The sequence below is a fragment of the Lepisma saccharinum genome, chromosome 8, assembly GCF_977018435.1.
Source record: "Lepisma saccharinum chromosome 8, izLepSacc3.1, whole genome shotgun sequence".
In the NCBI taxonomy this organism is placed as follows: Eukaryota; Metazoa; Arthropoda; class Insecta; order Zygentoma; family Lepismatidae; genus Lepisma; species Lepisma saccharinum.
This window is the reverse complement of record NC_139236.1, coordinates 47,025,347-47,040,857: the sequence shown is the minus strand read 5'-3', so window position 1 is coordinate 47,040,857 and position 15,511 is coordinate 47,025,347. Positions and strand designations below refer to the sequence as shown.

The 15,511-nt window shown below is 39.6% G+C and overlaps 1 protein-coding gene across 1 annotated transcript in view; it reads left to right on the top strand.

Annotated features, from left to right (window-relative positions):
* LOC145991765 (methyl farnesoate epoxidase-like) overlaps window positions 1-15,511 on the top strand; it is a 143,558-nt gene that overhangs the window by 80,428 nt on the left and 47,619 nt on the right. The gene's annotated exons all lie outside the window — the stretch shown is intronic.

Genomic DNA, 15,511 nt, shown 5'->3' with positions numbered 1-15,511 from the left:
GCCCCAGATGTACTTTGGCTCAGACAAGTAAGCTTATGCTTCTTGGCATACGCAATTGTGATATGTTTATTGCATCCAGAACATAATTCGGTGGCAGCCAAATGCTTGCCTGGCACGCAGGTGCGACAATGTCTTGCAAAATGTTGGCTTGATATGGTTCTTTTGCACACAGGGCAACTTTTCATGGAGCGCATTTTTTCGGGGTATGTTTATTTATATGTGATCTGTTGGTGGTAGAGTGTTTACAAAACAAAAATGCCTTATGAGAAAAATTTTGTAAGGTAATTCTAATTAGTGTAAATTCGAGGGGTTTATTTATATATAGGTGGCGTTGTCCTCCTCAAATATGTGCTTTAATGAACCCTATAAAAAAATAAAAAAAAAATATATAAGAAAAATATCATTGTAGATAGAAAAAAAAACACAATAAATATTGTATGCAATACGAAAATAATAAAGGCGCCAGCGCGCGCGCGTGTGGCACATCGTTCCCCCGAGAGAGGTTTACAAAGGTCACGATATACATTGGTGTCCCCGGGACTTGGAAATAAAATATCACATGGTAAAATATTCTTGGGGTAAGTTGGCAACACTAAACCGCAATTGATGGCGCAGAACCGGGTTGATTACACTAGTCAGTGTTGGCAACTCCCATTCGTAGGTTAGCTTCGTCTGTAAAATATCACATGGTGAAATATTCTTGGGGTGAGTTGGCAACACTGGCAATTAATGTTGCAGAACCCGTGCACCTCCACTAGTCAGTATTGCCCATTCGTAGGTTAGCTTCGCCTGTCAAATATCACATGGTGAAATATTCTTGAGGTGAGTTGGCAACACTGGCAATTGATGTTCTTGAACCCCGGCCACCTCCACTAGTCAGTGTTGCCAACTCCCATTCGTAGGTTAGCTTCGCTTGTAAAATATCACATGGTGGAATATTCTTAAGGTGAGTTGGCAACACTGGCAATTAATGTTGCAGAACCCACCAACCTCCACTAGTCAGTGTTGCCCATTCGTAGGTTAGCTTCGCCTGTAAAATATCATGGTAAAATATTCTTAGAGTGAGTTGGCAATATTAAACCGCAATTGATGTTGCCAGTGTTGTCAACTCCCATTCGTAGGTTAGTTTCGTCTGTAAAATATCATATGGTGAAATATTCTTAAGGTGAGTTGGCAATATTGAGCCGCAATTGATGTTGCCAGTGTTGCCAACTCCCATTCGTAGGTTAGCTTCGTCTGTAAAATATCACATGGTGAAATATTCTTGGGGTGAGTTGGCAACACTGATCGCCAATTGATAGCGCTCAACCCGTGCACCTCCACTAATCCGTGTTGCCAACTCCCATTCGTAGGTTAGCTTCGCCTGTCAAATATCACATGGTGAAATATTCTTGAGGTGAGTTGGCAACACTGGCAATTGATGCTGGTGAACCCGTGCACCTCCACTAATCCGTGTTGCCAACTCCCATTCGTAGGTTAGCTTCGCTTGTAAAATATCACATGGTGAAATATTCTTGAGGTGAGTTGGCAACACTGCGAGAAAAGCCTCAAGCAGTGTTGCCAGCTCCTTGCTTGAGGTTAGGTTATACCCAAAAACAAAAACCTTGGTGATTTTTTCAAGTAAGGAGTTGGCAACACTGCGAGCCCCACCGAGCCCCATTTTCGGGCGTGGAACCGGGTTGATTACTCTACTCTCATTGTAGGTTAGTTTAGTGCATAAAACATCGTAAAATAAAAAATAGGTCAAGAACAAGTTGGCAACACTGCTTGAGGCTTGCTTTGCAGTGTTGCCAACTCTTTGCCTTAGGTTAGGTTATACCCAAAAACAAAAACCTTGGTGATTTTTTTCGGGTAAGGAGTTGGCAACACTGCAAGAAAATGGAGCTCATGCCTTACGAGAGAAATCCATTAAGGCGAGCTCCACCGAGCTCCACTTTCTGTTGGTGAACCCGGCTTATTATACTACTCATATCAAAGGTAAACAAAACAGTGTAACATTTCAAGGTATTTATCTCCGCCTCGCAATAGTACGACAATAAACGACCGTCTCAGTACCGAACTTGAAAACCTGGACCGTAAGAGTCATGACCGGTTTCCCGTACACAAAACGACGTTTGGCCCCGTGCCGGGGTATGAATGACACGTCATTTCGTGAGTGCACTCGTTACAAAGTATTTCATGAAGAACCTAAGTGATTCATTTACGTCTATGGTTGATGTATGTGACCATTTTTGTGGCTCTAAGAGTTCTTACCTTTGTACAGGAAATTATATATTAGAAAGAGAGTTGTAAAAAAGGGGGAGGGGATTGCCTGGGCACAAGGGACAAATGGGGTGTCGAACAAGCAAAACAGATAAAAATAGAAAAGCGTTAACGTCGTAGTACCCTGTGAAATTACTGGTATCCTATTAAATTAAAGTTATTTTAAGTTTGCACAGATATAGATTTTGTAAAAATTGTGTTCCTCTTTTTATCTAGTCGGTTCCCTGACATAATGACATTTAATTTTTTCCAACTTTTCAGAGGAAGCAAGGGAAGTATAGGAAATTAAACATAAAAAGAAATTTAAATTACATTAAGTCCCAAATTTATGTCTGACAATAAGCGCACCACACCAGTGGGGGCATGACGGCGCTTGCCACTGCCTGCTGGAAAACGTGGAGAAAAAAATTCGCTTGTTTCATTGTGCTCTTTGTGTTGCAAAGTGAAATAAATGCTATTAAATTTTTAAGTAATTGAAAATAAAGCATTACCTCAATTTAGAAGTGAAAATTTCTTGCCTTCCCGTTACAGCTAACATGCCATGCGTTTATTTGCACATGTTATTTTGTTTTCTTTTAAGGCAAAGAGGTACATGACTCCTAATTCCATAGTCTCTCGTTCAGTATTTGAAAGATAAACTCTCAACAGTGTCAAGCGTATTTTCCAAAGTTTCGTAACGGTATAGGACTTCAATATGAAATTATTTGACCAATTTCGTTTAAAGGCAGTACCAGGTATCTATCAGACGTGCATCCCAACTTCCCACTATATTATAAAGTCATCATGGCCATGCTCTAAATATATAGAGAGTTTCATTACTTTATTTCAGTTTATGAATCATTGTTTAAACAGAGATTTGAACACACCAGCAGAATTTGGAACCCACTCGCATAAATAGAACTATTAAAATTATATATATATATATATATACATATTTTCTAAGTGAAGCTAGAACAGGAGGGGCAGGGGTCATGTGCTGAGGTAAAGAGGGCGCCGAATGAGCAAAGCAACATTGTAAAGAGTACGCATTGTGGGATACTGTGAAATGAAAGTATTGTCGCTATGTTTAATTAATAATACGCATTATCAGTTTGCAAAGAAATAGTTCTAAAAATTTTCTTGCTCACTTCGCTCGCAGTTTGGTAATTTATTTAATATATCTGTACTTATTACTCACTTCAGACGGACTAGTGTGCACGCACCCATGCAATGCATTGTCACTGATATTTCATCGATGAATTGGGCACCCACAAAATAAACTCTGAGTTACACCTGCGACAAGAACCATACAAATACAGTTATAAAATATTGCACAAGTGTTTCCTAATTTCTTTATAACTAGCTTAAAAATTGCATGAAATGATTCCTGGTAATAATATATTTCAATTTTGTGTTTTTCAAAGTCATCTCTTTTGCTTTGATTAAATCAAGTACTGGACATTATCGGAAAGCAATACTTGTAACGTTATACTGAAATGTTAACATTATCACAAAAATCTATTTTCCTTCTTTTCGTGCATTTGACATATTTTTTTATTCCGAAATGTTACGTGAAAGGAAGGAAAAGGGGGGGGTTAATCTCTGGAAACATCTATAAACAAATTGAATTAGAGCGAACATTTTAAAAACGGTCCAAAATATGCACTTAACCCCAAAAGTTTCCAACACCCCCCCCCTCCCCAAGGGAAAAATCCTGGATAAACCCCTGGGTGTACGTACATAACATGTTTCTAAAACCGAAGTGCAGATGTTACATGATATCAGAAACTTATCATTGTTGACCGTTAGTTAGAAATTAAACCACAAACACTGACTTCGAATTCTCATCCTTACGATACGTTTTCCTAGAAGTGTCACCCGACGAAGGTGAATGCGCCACTCACGTTGCCATATGTTCTTGACACATCTCCAATTGTTTCTATCACATGCGTTTTCCTAGCTGCATCTGTTTCGCAACAGCCAGTCGTAGAGTCTGACTAGGAAAACGCATGCGATTGAAACAATTCGAGATGTGTCAAGAACATTTGGCAACTTGAGTGGCCGCAATCGCTTTGGTCAGGCGACAGTTCCACGAAAGCGAAAGGAACGTGAGTGATACATGTAATCTTGCCCTTGCACTGCCAAAATGAATGACATTCTTCAACGCATCGCCGCCAGCTTTATTTAGTGCCAAGTGTTATATCATCATGACGCGGAAAACTGTACATAGCGAAAACAGAAACGTTTTATGAGTCTCTCCAACCAGTTTCCTGATAGTTAACTGTAATTTTTAAAACATCAGTGTTCACTTTCGTTGATTGGTTGGCTCCACTAATGTCGCTTATGTGTACCGGTGGGTTGACCTCAACGGGAAGAAAGAGGCAAGTGACGACAAAGAATTTCTAAGTTAATTTTATGCTCTGATACGGTAATCGGTACTGGGCCTACAGTTTAAAGTGGGAACCGAACGAATGCCTTCAGAGGGAATCGAAGAAGTAAGAACTGTGCAAAGTTTCGTCTCGTCTGCTCTATTGATGACATTCGATCTACCGTCTCGGTTTTATCTCGAATCTCGATGTAATAGTTAAAAAAATGAACAAGTAATTATTAAATCAAGTGAAATACAATTTCTGTATAAGCAATCAGGCAATCATTCATGTACGTAGATCGCATAATATAACAGTTTTGATTTTTTTAAAAAATGTATATATTTTGTGCATTATATTTTACTAAAGTGTCGAATGAGAGGAGATTCTCTCTGAGGAAACCTCAGCCCCGTTTCGAAAGGTCTCAAACGCTATCCCATCCATTCGTTGTGTATCCTAACACACGCAGATCATACTCAAGGTGTCAAGTTCACTTCAAATTAGGCGAACCAAATAATCTTACGTTATTTATTCCTCGATCCAAAACGCGACTATCCTTTTGTAACGAACTCCATATTAAAACAAAACATTACCAAATCTATTACAGGATGGAACCCAGCGTTTTCCGCCTTGTAATCAAAGTGTCCTGGGTTCGATACCGGTGGAGACACATAGTGATTCGGATTCCACTTTAAACTTTATGTCCAGTCTCTATTAGCCTATCTGTGCATAAAGTGAACTTAAAAGAAAAACTGAACATGGCGTTTTCCCATTGACTTGTCTGAATACTTATTTTATGCCTTATAAACCACAGTTTACTACACCTCAATACGAGAAGAACCGTCTGGTTGGACAAATCAACGCACTCGAACAATCGCTAAATGCGCATATCGATATTTAATTTTGATACTCGAAAAGCGAATCGACTTTTTTATTTCAATATAATAAATAAAGCAATACAATTATAAAAAATGTTGCGTCTTGTCTTGGATTATGCCCAGGAGATATTAAGAAAATGTCCCAATTTATCATACATTTATGTACAAGTATATGATGTTGGGTCATTACTTTGACATTACTACAAATAGCTTCCCATCTTCTTGGTTATCATTAGGGCCCGGATAATTACGTACTAAAAAACTGAAAAATATGTATTTAAAAATGCAAAAATATGTACTTAAACCATTCAAACAGTAGGAAATATGTAACATTAGAAATATCACATTACCTGCATGAATGTCCTATTTTCTTTGAACAAATTCCTCAAATCAGGCAAATGAACAAAAAGCACATCTGAAATACAATATTAGGCATACACTTTTTGAATTACTGTTACTTTTCCAACACATGTCCCCTGTAACAGTAAGAAACAAAAATGTGTTTAAACTTGTCAAACACTAAACTTCTCCTGTTATCGCGTATCAGTGCTTTGTATTGACTAAATTATCTCTTAACTTCACACGAAGTAATTGGTGCATATTTAAACTAGCACAAATCTTCTGGTGTGTACTCAATAGCCAAAGCATCAGAGCTTTTGCCTTCAGTTAACACTCTGTTAATAGCATATTGTAACCCTGATTCTTCTCCAAAACAGAACACATCATTTTTCTTCACTGCATCCCTAACAGTTCCTTCAACACTTTCCAGTAAAGTGACTGTAGAATGAACAACTTTAAGGCTGTCAGAAAGTGTTGAAGAAGATGTCTCTAACGATTTAATGGCGATGCTCAAATGTAAAAAATTGCACTGAATGTAGGCAATGTCGTTTTTCAGCTTTCTGTCATCAAACATTCGTTGAGCTGTTTCTATGGAATATGCAGCTTCAGGTTCAAACTGACAGACAACTTGTTTCACGGAATCAAAATTCTTGGCATAGTAGCTCACGGCATCAATCCAACTTCCTCACCTCGTTAAAATCGGCTGAGAAGGAAGAGGCAGTTCAGTAAATAATTCTTTGAATTTTTCAACTCTGATGGGAGCCTTCAGGAACACTTTCTTTGTATTCGAAATCAGTAAGTCTACACAATTTAATTTAGATCGAACCAGCTCTGCCAACCGAGGGAATGCATGCTGAAGCACGAGTCTGATGACGAGACGTGGATATGTGTTGCAATACTTGAAAGCGCTGAGCACACGACACACTCTTCTCGCAAATCTGACAAAAAAACACTTTTCCATCTGTGGAGAAATGTTTGAACTCCTCCGTAAAATGCTTTAGTTTCACACACATTGGGGTTATATCCTTCGAAATCTTTCAGATCGAACTGCACTGTAAGTTTACTACTCAGCTCAGAAACACAATGGTACTGTTCAATAATGTCAACGAATCAGTTCATCAATCAATGAAGTCTGGTCACTGGCCCGCTTGCAATACCTTTATCGGCAACTGCAATTTCAAAACATGTAACATTCCTAAAGTGGGAACAACGCAGCACCACACAGCATAGGCGTGCGCACGAGGAAGGGGTCAGGGCAGATTTTTTCAACGGAGGAACAAGCAAGGTATTTTTCCATGGGGTATATTACCCCGATAATATTGCCCCCTCAAAAAACAACACTTGAACTTGAAATTATCGCATTAATGTAAATTACTATGATTGAAATAAAATTATACGTGTGAAATATATACATTTAGCTTGACATTCGATTTCTATGGGGGTGATGTGGCCATCCTTGCTCCCCCTTTCAGACGTCCATATTCCTACATTATTATCCTTTCACCCACCTAGAAATTTAGTGTAGAGGAATCTTGTCGCTGGTTTTAGTTGGTGTTTTAAGTCCACTTTATGCACAGAAAGGCTAATCGGGATCCGAACCACTATGTGCCTCCACCGGGTATCATTATTGCTGTTATTAAACGATATTATACTCTTAAAGAACATAAAGTATTTTCAAGCCGATTAAAGTTCAAAGCAACTTCGGAGGAAGGGAGTACAGTGGTACAACCACAGGGGGGCAAGGGGGGGGGGGCAAACATTGAGGTAATAGAAACCAAGACTAGTAGAATCTAAGATTAGCAGGACAAAAGGATACTCAAGATGGAATTAGTTTTCACATCTTTCTTGTATTATTTCTTCCAGACTGCCAAGAGCACAAAGGGAAATTGCCCCCCTCGATATCAAATTTCATACAAATAAAAATACATTTCGTAAAATTTTCTTGCTCGCTTCGCTCACAGTGTCTCTTTTTCTTATAGTCTTGTCAAGTTCAAAGCTGTAGCTAGAGGATGGCAGGAGTTGGCCCTAGGCGCGGAACGATCTAAATGAAGAAAATTGTAAAAGAGAATGCCATGACGCCCCATGATTTTTTTTGGGCCATATTATATCAATATTGTTTTCAGTTTGTAAAAATTTGGATCTTAAAATTTTCTGTAATGTATTGTAACTTGCCAGAGAGAGAAATTATAACTACTAAGTACTTCAGACTCTTGCTGCTAAATAGTTTTGTCTTAAATGCATGAACACAATTGTTTGGAGGAAAAGAAACTCTGCACATTTCAGAGACAATTTATTTTTTCGTTATGGTGCCTCTATGTTGCTGCATTTTATACACACACACACACACATCAATGCAATGAAACTAAAACAGTGAGATGAAATGAGGATTTTCTTTTCCACTGAACTTTCATGAAGGCTCTTGCCCCCCCCCCCTAATCAGAGGGTCTGCACACGCCTATGCCACCCAGCGTGCTGTGTTGAGACCTCTTCCAGTATTGGATGCAGGGGCGGCCGCTCATAAGGACGATACGGACGCCACACTGCCGCGTGTAACCACAAGTGAACAAACATTACATTAACATTTATATATTAACTTTTACATTGTCTGAATTGCAAATATTCCATTGCTTATAGATAGTTGGTTAGTCGGTTCTGTATTCATTCTTCCGCGACAATTGCGAAGTTTCCACGCCACCGTGCGGGGGAATACGCAACTTGGAGAGAAATGTGGCGGGGCGCCGTCCTCCCACTTTACGAGACGTAGAGCATTCTCAGGCGCGGTCGCGAGGGGTAAGAGGCGAGGGAACTGGCTGAATAACACGCGCGGGATCTGTGGCTGGGAGGACGGAGGGTTTGTCGTCCGAAACCCACCCCCTAGGCGAAACTGGCCCTCTCTCCGGCCGATGAACGGTGAACAATGAAGAGTTGCCAGAAGCAATGAAGTTAACATAAGAAATAAAATTACCAACCGTTGAAAAAAAATGTACAGCCACTTGCTTGATTTTTGTTATTTACCGTCGCTTTCTGCTACTTTTCGGTAATCACGACAATGAGGATGAGTGATGATATAATGAAATTGATGGAGGGGCACTCACAAAGAACACACATACCCATGCCGGGATTCGAACCCAGGAGCCCTGGCTTTGTAATGTGGTATGCTAGCCACGGAAGTAAACTATAGATTCTTGTTACACGCAAAATTATCGTATATATGCGTTGTATTTTTTCTAAGTTTAGTGAAAAGTACATTTGGAATACAATGATGTGGAGTACATCATGGAGATTTAATTACATGTTTTGATTAGCACGTTTGAAAAAAATTCTGATAATGTGACAAAGTTGTCCAATTTCGTCATCTAAACTCACCAAGAGCCGCTACAGGAACCTGTGAAGTACAAATTTCTTAAAATTTGGCAAAATCGTCTGGCAACCCCTAAGCAATAAAACGACCGGATGGGAAGACGATAGTATTGACACTTGTTGTTTCTTCGCTTCCCATGGAAAAGTGAAGCTTTTTCGGTACTTGTGTCTTGTAGTTGTGCATTTGTCGCCGTCGCGATGAACAGTGTGGAGAAATTGTTGGTGCGAAGTTTTTCTACCAGAAGTCTGAAGTCTGGATGAAAAAATAAACATAAAAAAACTAGGCCGAATTTGAATCTAGAACAAGTGTCAAAGAAGGGAGGTCGTGAGTTCACTCGCAAATTTTGCGTTGAAGGATAGAAGGACGAATTTCAGTTATAAACATGTCTGAAGATTTCTGGTAAGTTTGAAGATTTTACTTTAGAGCTTCTGGTAACGCAGATATCACCTTTCCAGTAAGATATTTATTTTGGTGCCCTATTTCACATATCAATTAGTAATGTTGGACAGGAAACGTTTTCTGTGTAACTTTTTTACTAGAAATTTTCACGATAAATGCACGTAAATATTCGTCATTGTGCTTATCAAGTTGTGTAGAAATTAATATCCCTTCTGAATTTTCCCCTCTGTTAAACGACTAAATCTGTTAGAATTCTATTTCTTCTTCCATCTTCTTCGCATTACTGTTAAATAATTATTAATTTATTATAATATGTGCAAACGTGTAAAACATGATATTCGGTAAACAGGATGGGATACGGAGCGGCGATCCTCCGCCTCCACTCGCCACTCTCACTTTTGGTACCCTCTCACTCAGATCTTTTTTTTTCTTGATCTTATCTGAGTGTGGTATCCGTATCCCGGAATAGGATATAAGGATTAACTTGGTAAGTGGAGAGGTCAGAAGGTACGTAAGAGAGAAGAGGCAAATGCTCTGAGTCTTGGTACCTAAGATTTAAACCAAGACGTTTTTGAAATATTAATATTGTGAAATTGAGTAGCTCCAAACAATAAGCAAGATATGAAATATAAAGATACATATAACATAGAAATAAAATAATGAATATATAAGAATACAATATAAGAATGAGAATATAGAATAAGATATTAGAGGAACCCTTAGATCCCATAAATAAGAGAATAATAATGGCACTTGATGAGGAATCCTTAGATCAGAAGACAAGTAGATATTCATAAGAGTTATATTGAAGAGACATCCCCGAAGAATAGGGAGTTCTCAAGCCTCCTCTTCTGTCTTCAATCTTCTACTCGCAGTCCTCAACTGGTAGACAGCATCTGGATACTGGAAATATATATAGTGGTTTCAGTCATCCAATTCTGGTATGTCGGGTTCTCTTCTGAGGGATGTAATGTAGTGTTTTCTTCTATTCAGGGAAGCCGGTCCTTCTTCATACTATCTTATTTCATTTAAGCAAATATTTTGTGCACAGCTGCTTTCTCCCATTAATTGGGCAGCAAGTCTCATGCTCGATCTAGTCTTAGTTCCAGTGGGTTCCATGTTTTCAATAAATGATGATATTGGAACCATTTGTCGGGCTCGTGACTCTTGATGGTGTTTGAATTCCATTTCCTCAAGCGTAGATATCAGCTCAGCCAAAGCATTAATTGTAGGAAAGGTTCGTTGACAAGTAAGTTGTTGTCTTACAAGGTCTGGTTCTAGCTTAGCTCTAAGTTCCCTTATTTTGGGGTCTTGAAATTTATTGCAATAAAACACAGCGTGTTCTGGAGTATCAGTAGTCTTACATACTTGGCACTGGTCATCTAGACTGAGGCCAAAGCGTTTCAAATATGCCTTATAAGGGCCATGCCCTGTGATGAGGTGCATCAACCCTTTAGTTGGTTTAAAGAGTGAGTTCATTGTCCAGAATTTAACGTCAGGCATATATAGCTTCGTGTGTACTGATCCCGAGTATTGTCGGTAAACACGAACGTATCAATTTCTTATCAATTTGGCTGTTATACGAAATTCACCATTTAAACTCTCATTACTAGTAGAGCAAATTTGTGTCGGCCACCGTGGCGGAGTGGTTATAGCACATCGCTCTACGACGCCACGGGTCCCGGGTTCGAATCCCGGCCTGGGCATGGATGTTTGTGAGTGCCCAACTGCCCATTCATCAATTTCATCATATCACTCACCCCCATCTTCGCAAATTAGCCAAAAGTGGCACAAAAGGCGAAGTAAAATAAAGCAAATCAATACAGCAAATTTGTGAGCTATCGCCCCTCCACTTTGGTTCACCACGAGCCGCTACTGATTGGATGCATCAAAATTTCACTACACAGGGCTATGGCAGGAGGAGAGGGGAGGAGGAAAGGTGGAGAAATTTGCCGTCATAGGTTTCTCCCTCTTCTTCGTCCGTCCCTCTATTGCAAAACCACCACGCTTTACTCCTTCTGTTGAATGCCAGTGAGGTAGTTCGCAATGGTCTTGCCGACATGAGCAGAAGTAGAGGCTTTACTATGCTCATTTCTTGCACATTCTGTCATGTATATGTGCAAATATCAAGAAATGTGTAAATATATGTGTTTATAGAGTGAAATATGTAAAAATATGTACTCACGAGTGAAATATGTAAATATATGTAGTTTAATATACACGTACACTTTTCCGAATGAAACTCAAAGATTTCACTAAATTTGATCCAAAAATGTTGACAGAAAAAAACATGCAATTACATAATTATCCGGGCCCTAGTTGTCATATACCGTACAGTCCATTTACAATCTTGAACGACAGCAGCGCCACGGGTGGCAGTCTCGTCCGGATATTTACACAGTTTACTACGTTTTAAATTTCGAGGCGAGACCGGAAAGTGTCACCTCAGAATCTCAGAAAACATACAAACCACAGCTGTACTGTAGAAATTAAAAGTACAGCTATTCTGTGTATGGTGAACGCTTACAGTAAAGAAAAAGTGCAAAGAAATCACCGAACCATTTTCTTGACCTAGACATTCAATTCAGAGCAGCTTTACCAATAGGTTATGAATGGAACTCGCTGTATATACGCAGTATAAAACATCATCACTCGTTCTGTCGCAGGTGAAAGTGAAAATATTGGTTTTGTTAAAACTCCGGAGAAATTATTTACATTGCACGCGCAATGGTCTTTGGAGCTGATTAATGGTTAAATAATGAACGTGTCCAAAATAGTTGTTTGAGTGTTTACAATTCTGCCTGCGAACCTTCAACCTCCAGTCATTAGCAGCAGTGAGAGTAATGTCTTCTTGCTTTGTCAGCATGTCAGTTCTGGCGGAAGGTGTAAAACTTTGCCCACGGCTACAGAGTAGTTAAACCCTTCGTGGTTCGCGCAAGAAAAATTACGTCTATGGTCGCGCACGAGACCGCCAGTATTCCTAAAATATGTTCAATTAGTGGTCTAAAACGGCAAAGCGTCAATTATTAAGATTAGATCTTTCCCTATAGCAATTGAGAACGACAGATCACATTTTCAGTAAAAACTAGGTGTGCCTATAGTTGCGCATGGACTCAGACAACAAGGGACTTCAACCAACTCCCCCTAGGGGCTCGATGATCTGACTAACGCTGAAAACAATCGTGGTGTAAAAGAGGACGGTTAGAATCTCATCTAGACAGAGAGACGGTGTTGAAGAAACAATAATTGGTAAATTACGACGTTAAAACCACACACCCGGAACCAACGCAGGGTTAAACAAAGCAATCTGGTGTTGCAGGTGTCGTCTCATTTGTGAACAATCCCATTTCCGAACAGTCATAATTGCGAAAAATTGCTTCCCGAACGTGGATAAAACTACACCACCTAGTATGTTTGTGTCCTAATTGCGAACACATTTTTCTAATTTGGGATATGCAACTTCCTCTTACGCTTCCTGAGTCTATTTAACGAGATTTCTAAAGGGGTTGAGTTCCGGACTTATGCAGCGGCGGCGATTGGCTTCCAAAACTAGAAGGGTAAGGCGCAAGAAGTGTGGGGAGGACGGGAAAATTTGCTTTCCCTTGGTATACATAAGGTTTATCATAGTGCGGGGTCAAAAGTGGCAAAAAGTTGGGGCAACTCCCCCCCCCCTCCTAATCGCCGCCACTATGGGTTACTGGTAGTTTAAAAGTTGTAGTTTAAATTGAAGTATGTTAGTTAGAACATGGAAACTTCGACATGATTAAAGTCGTCGTCGAAGTATATGCAATTTAACAATAAAGGTGTGGCCTACTTTTTTATACTACTACATAGTGAAAGGGCTTCGTCAATTAATAATTGAATTACTTACTTCGTCAATTAATAATATAATTCGTAACTAGGCCAATTAATGATATGATTATGAACTTTAAGTATTCAAATTTCAAAACACACACCGCTGTTCTTAAAATTTACGAATGTCACCAACCACTGTCCTCATACTTGTTATACCCTGTCTCTGGAGCAGGCGAACGAAAACAAGTATCTACGCAAGTATGACGCGAAACAAAGAGGGTCCAAAATGCAGTTTTTTCCTGTTTTCGGCCCTTAATATCTTGGTTAAGCAACACCAATGAACACGCGAGAGGAAACGGTATTGCGTGAAGAGGGGAGGGGTAAGCGACTGCAGTTACCAGCCTTCGAGCAGCGTGTACTGCTTCGCTTTGGCCACTCGATTCCCCCTCCTCTTCTCTGCCGCTATGCTCGGCCTTTCTCCAGATATATCTGGAACAGGGTATAGTGCTCCTCGCTATCTTTCCCTGCCGGAAGCGTAACAACATTTCTCTTGAGTTTTTCGGCCTGTGTATGGGACCATCGTGAGGAAATTAGGGAGCTATGAATGAACAGCTTAACCCGTTCAGAGAAACCTACAACAACCACTGGGGTTCGTCGTTCTGTCCACACGTCACAACGTAACTGGCTACATGATCTTCCACCTCTGGTGGGAGTGAGAGCGGCAGTCGGTAGGTGGGTCCTGGCCCTCACGGGCACGAGTTTTCAAAGATGGCACCTATTTGACTGACTGACTGAGTTTAAATTTTGGGTGCTTCCGCACGTATGGTTATTTTGCACCCTTCTAAGTATATGAGGAAATATCCTCTTATCTAAAATCCCTACCTCGTTGCTAAAAAAGGGGCTGTAAGAGCCATTATTTTGAAATTCGAACAAAAAAGGATATATGGATAGTTGTATTTTTTGATTCGCTTCATTTTTTTATATGTTGAAGTAGGTCTATTGTGCAATTTTGAGACCTTAAAAATTTTCCCTCCCCTGTAGAAAATGTCAAAGTTCAAGATCAGACCGCCCATTTTTCATGAAAAGTGAAACATTGGTAAGTTTGGAGTGCTGTATCTTCTGAAATCAACAACATCCCAAACTTATGTTTTGATATACTGTTAATATATGACTGGTTGCTTATATGCATTCAATTGTTTTGATGGGACATTGTTGCTTTCCATTGTTATGCGGAAACAAAGAGGGTCCAAAATGCAATTTTTTCCTGTTTTCGGCCCTTAATATCTTGGTTAAGCAACACTACCCCAAACATTTGCTCACTAAGCATTGAAGCTCACTATTAGGACAACCTACCTGATATAGCACATTACTGGGATATTGATGCTGTTAGCAGATCCCTTTGAATACTCAAAAATTGCGAAATCCGCATCTTTAGAATTAGGCCTACTCGTATCTCAAAACAGCATCAAGGTAAAAATACACTAAATATGCCAACTTGTAGGTGAATATATGTACTAATACCAGGAAATGAAAAACTTTGGGGCCTCATCCCATTTTCGAGAAAATATTTTTTTTTAAATATTAGGAAATGTCAATGTAAATTATCACATTTCCTTCCCTATCAGATAGTGGAACAGACCTTTCTCCCACTTTTCTTTGTTCGAAATGGAAAAGCCCATGTCTTGACAAGTTTTGGGACAGTTTTCGTTTTTCTTTCTTTAATAGATAGCGTAGTGGTAACGTCACATCCTTATAATCAAGGGGTCCCGGGTTTGGGGCAACGTTGAGGTACAAGTTGTTCGGGTCCCACTTTAAACTGCAAGTCCCCAGTCCCGATTAGCTTTCCTGTGAATAAAGGGGGCTTAAAAACAAAGCTCTATATACAGTGGCGTACCAAGGACTTTCGAAAGTGGGGAGGGGCTATACATTTTTTTAGTAGGCAGCCATCTTTTCCTGCCTTTGACATTCTTTTTACTGGGCCAAAGATGGGGATGTTATTATCCCCACCACTCCCCCCTTTATGCACGCCACTGGCTATATTGCAATAAGAGTATGTTTGTAAACGATTCTGTATTATTGTACCAAATAAAACATAACTTTCTTGTTATACATAACTTGAGATTCCCAGAATA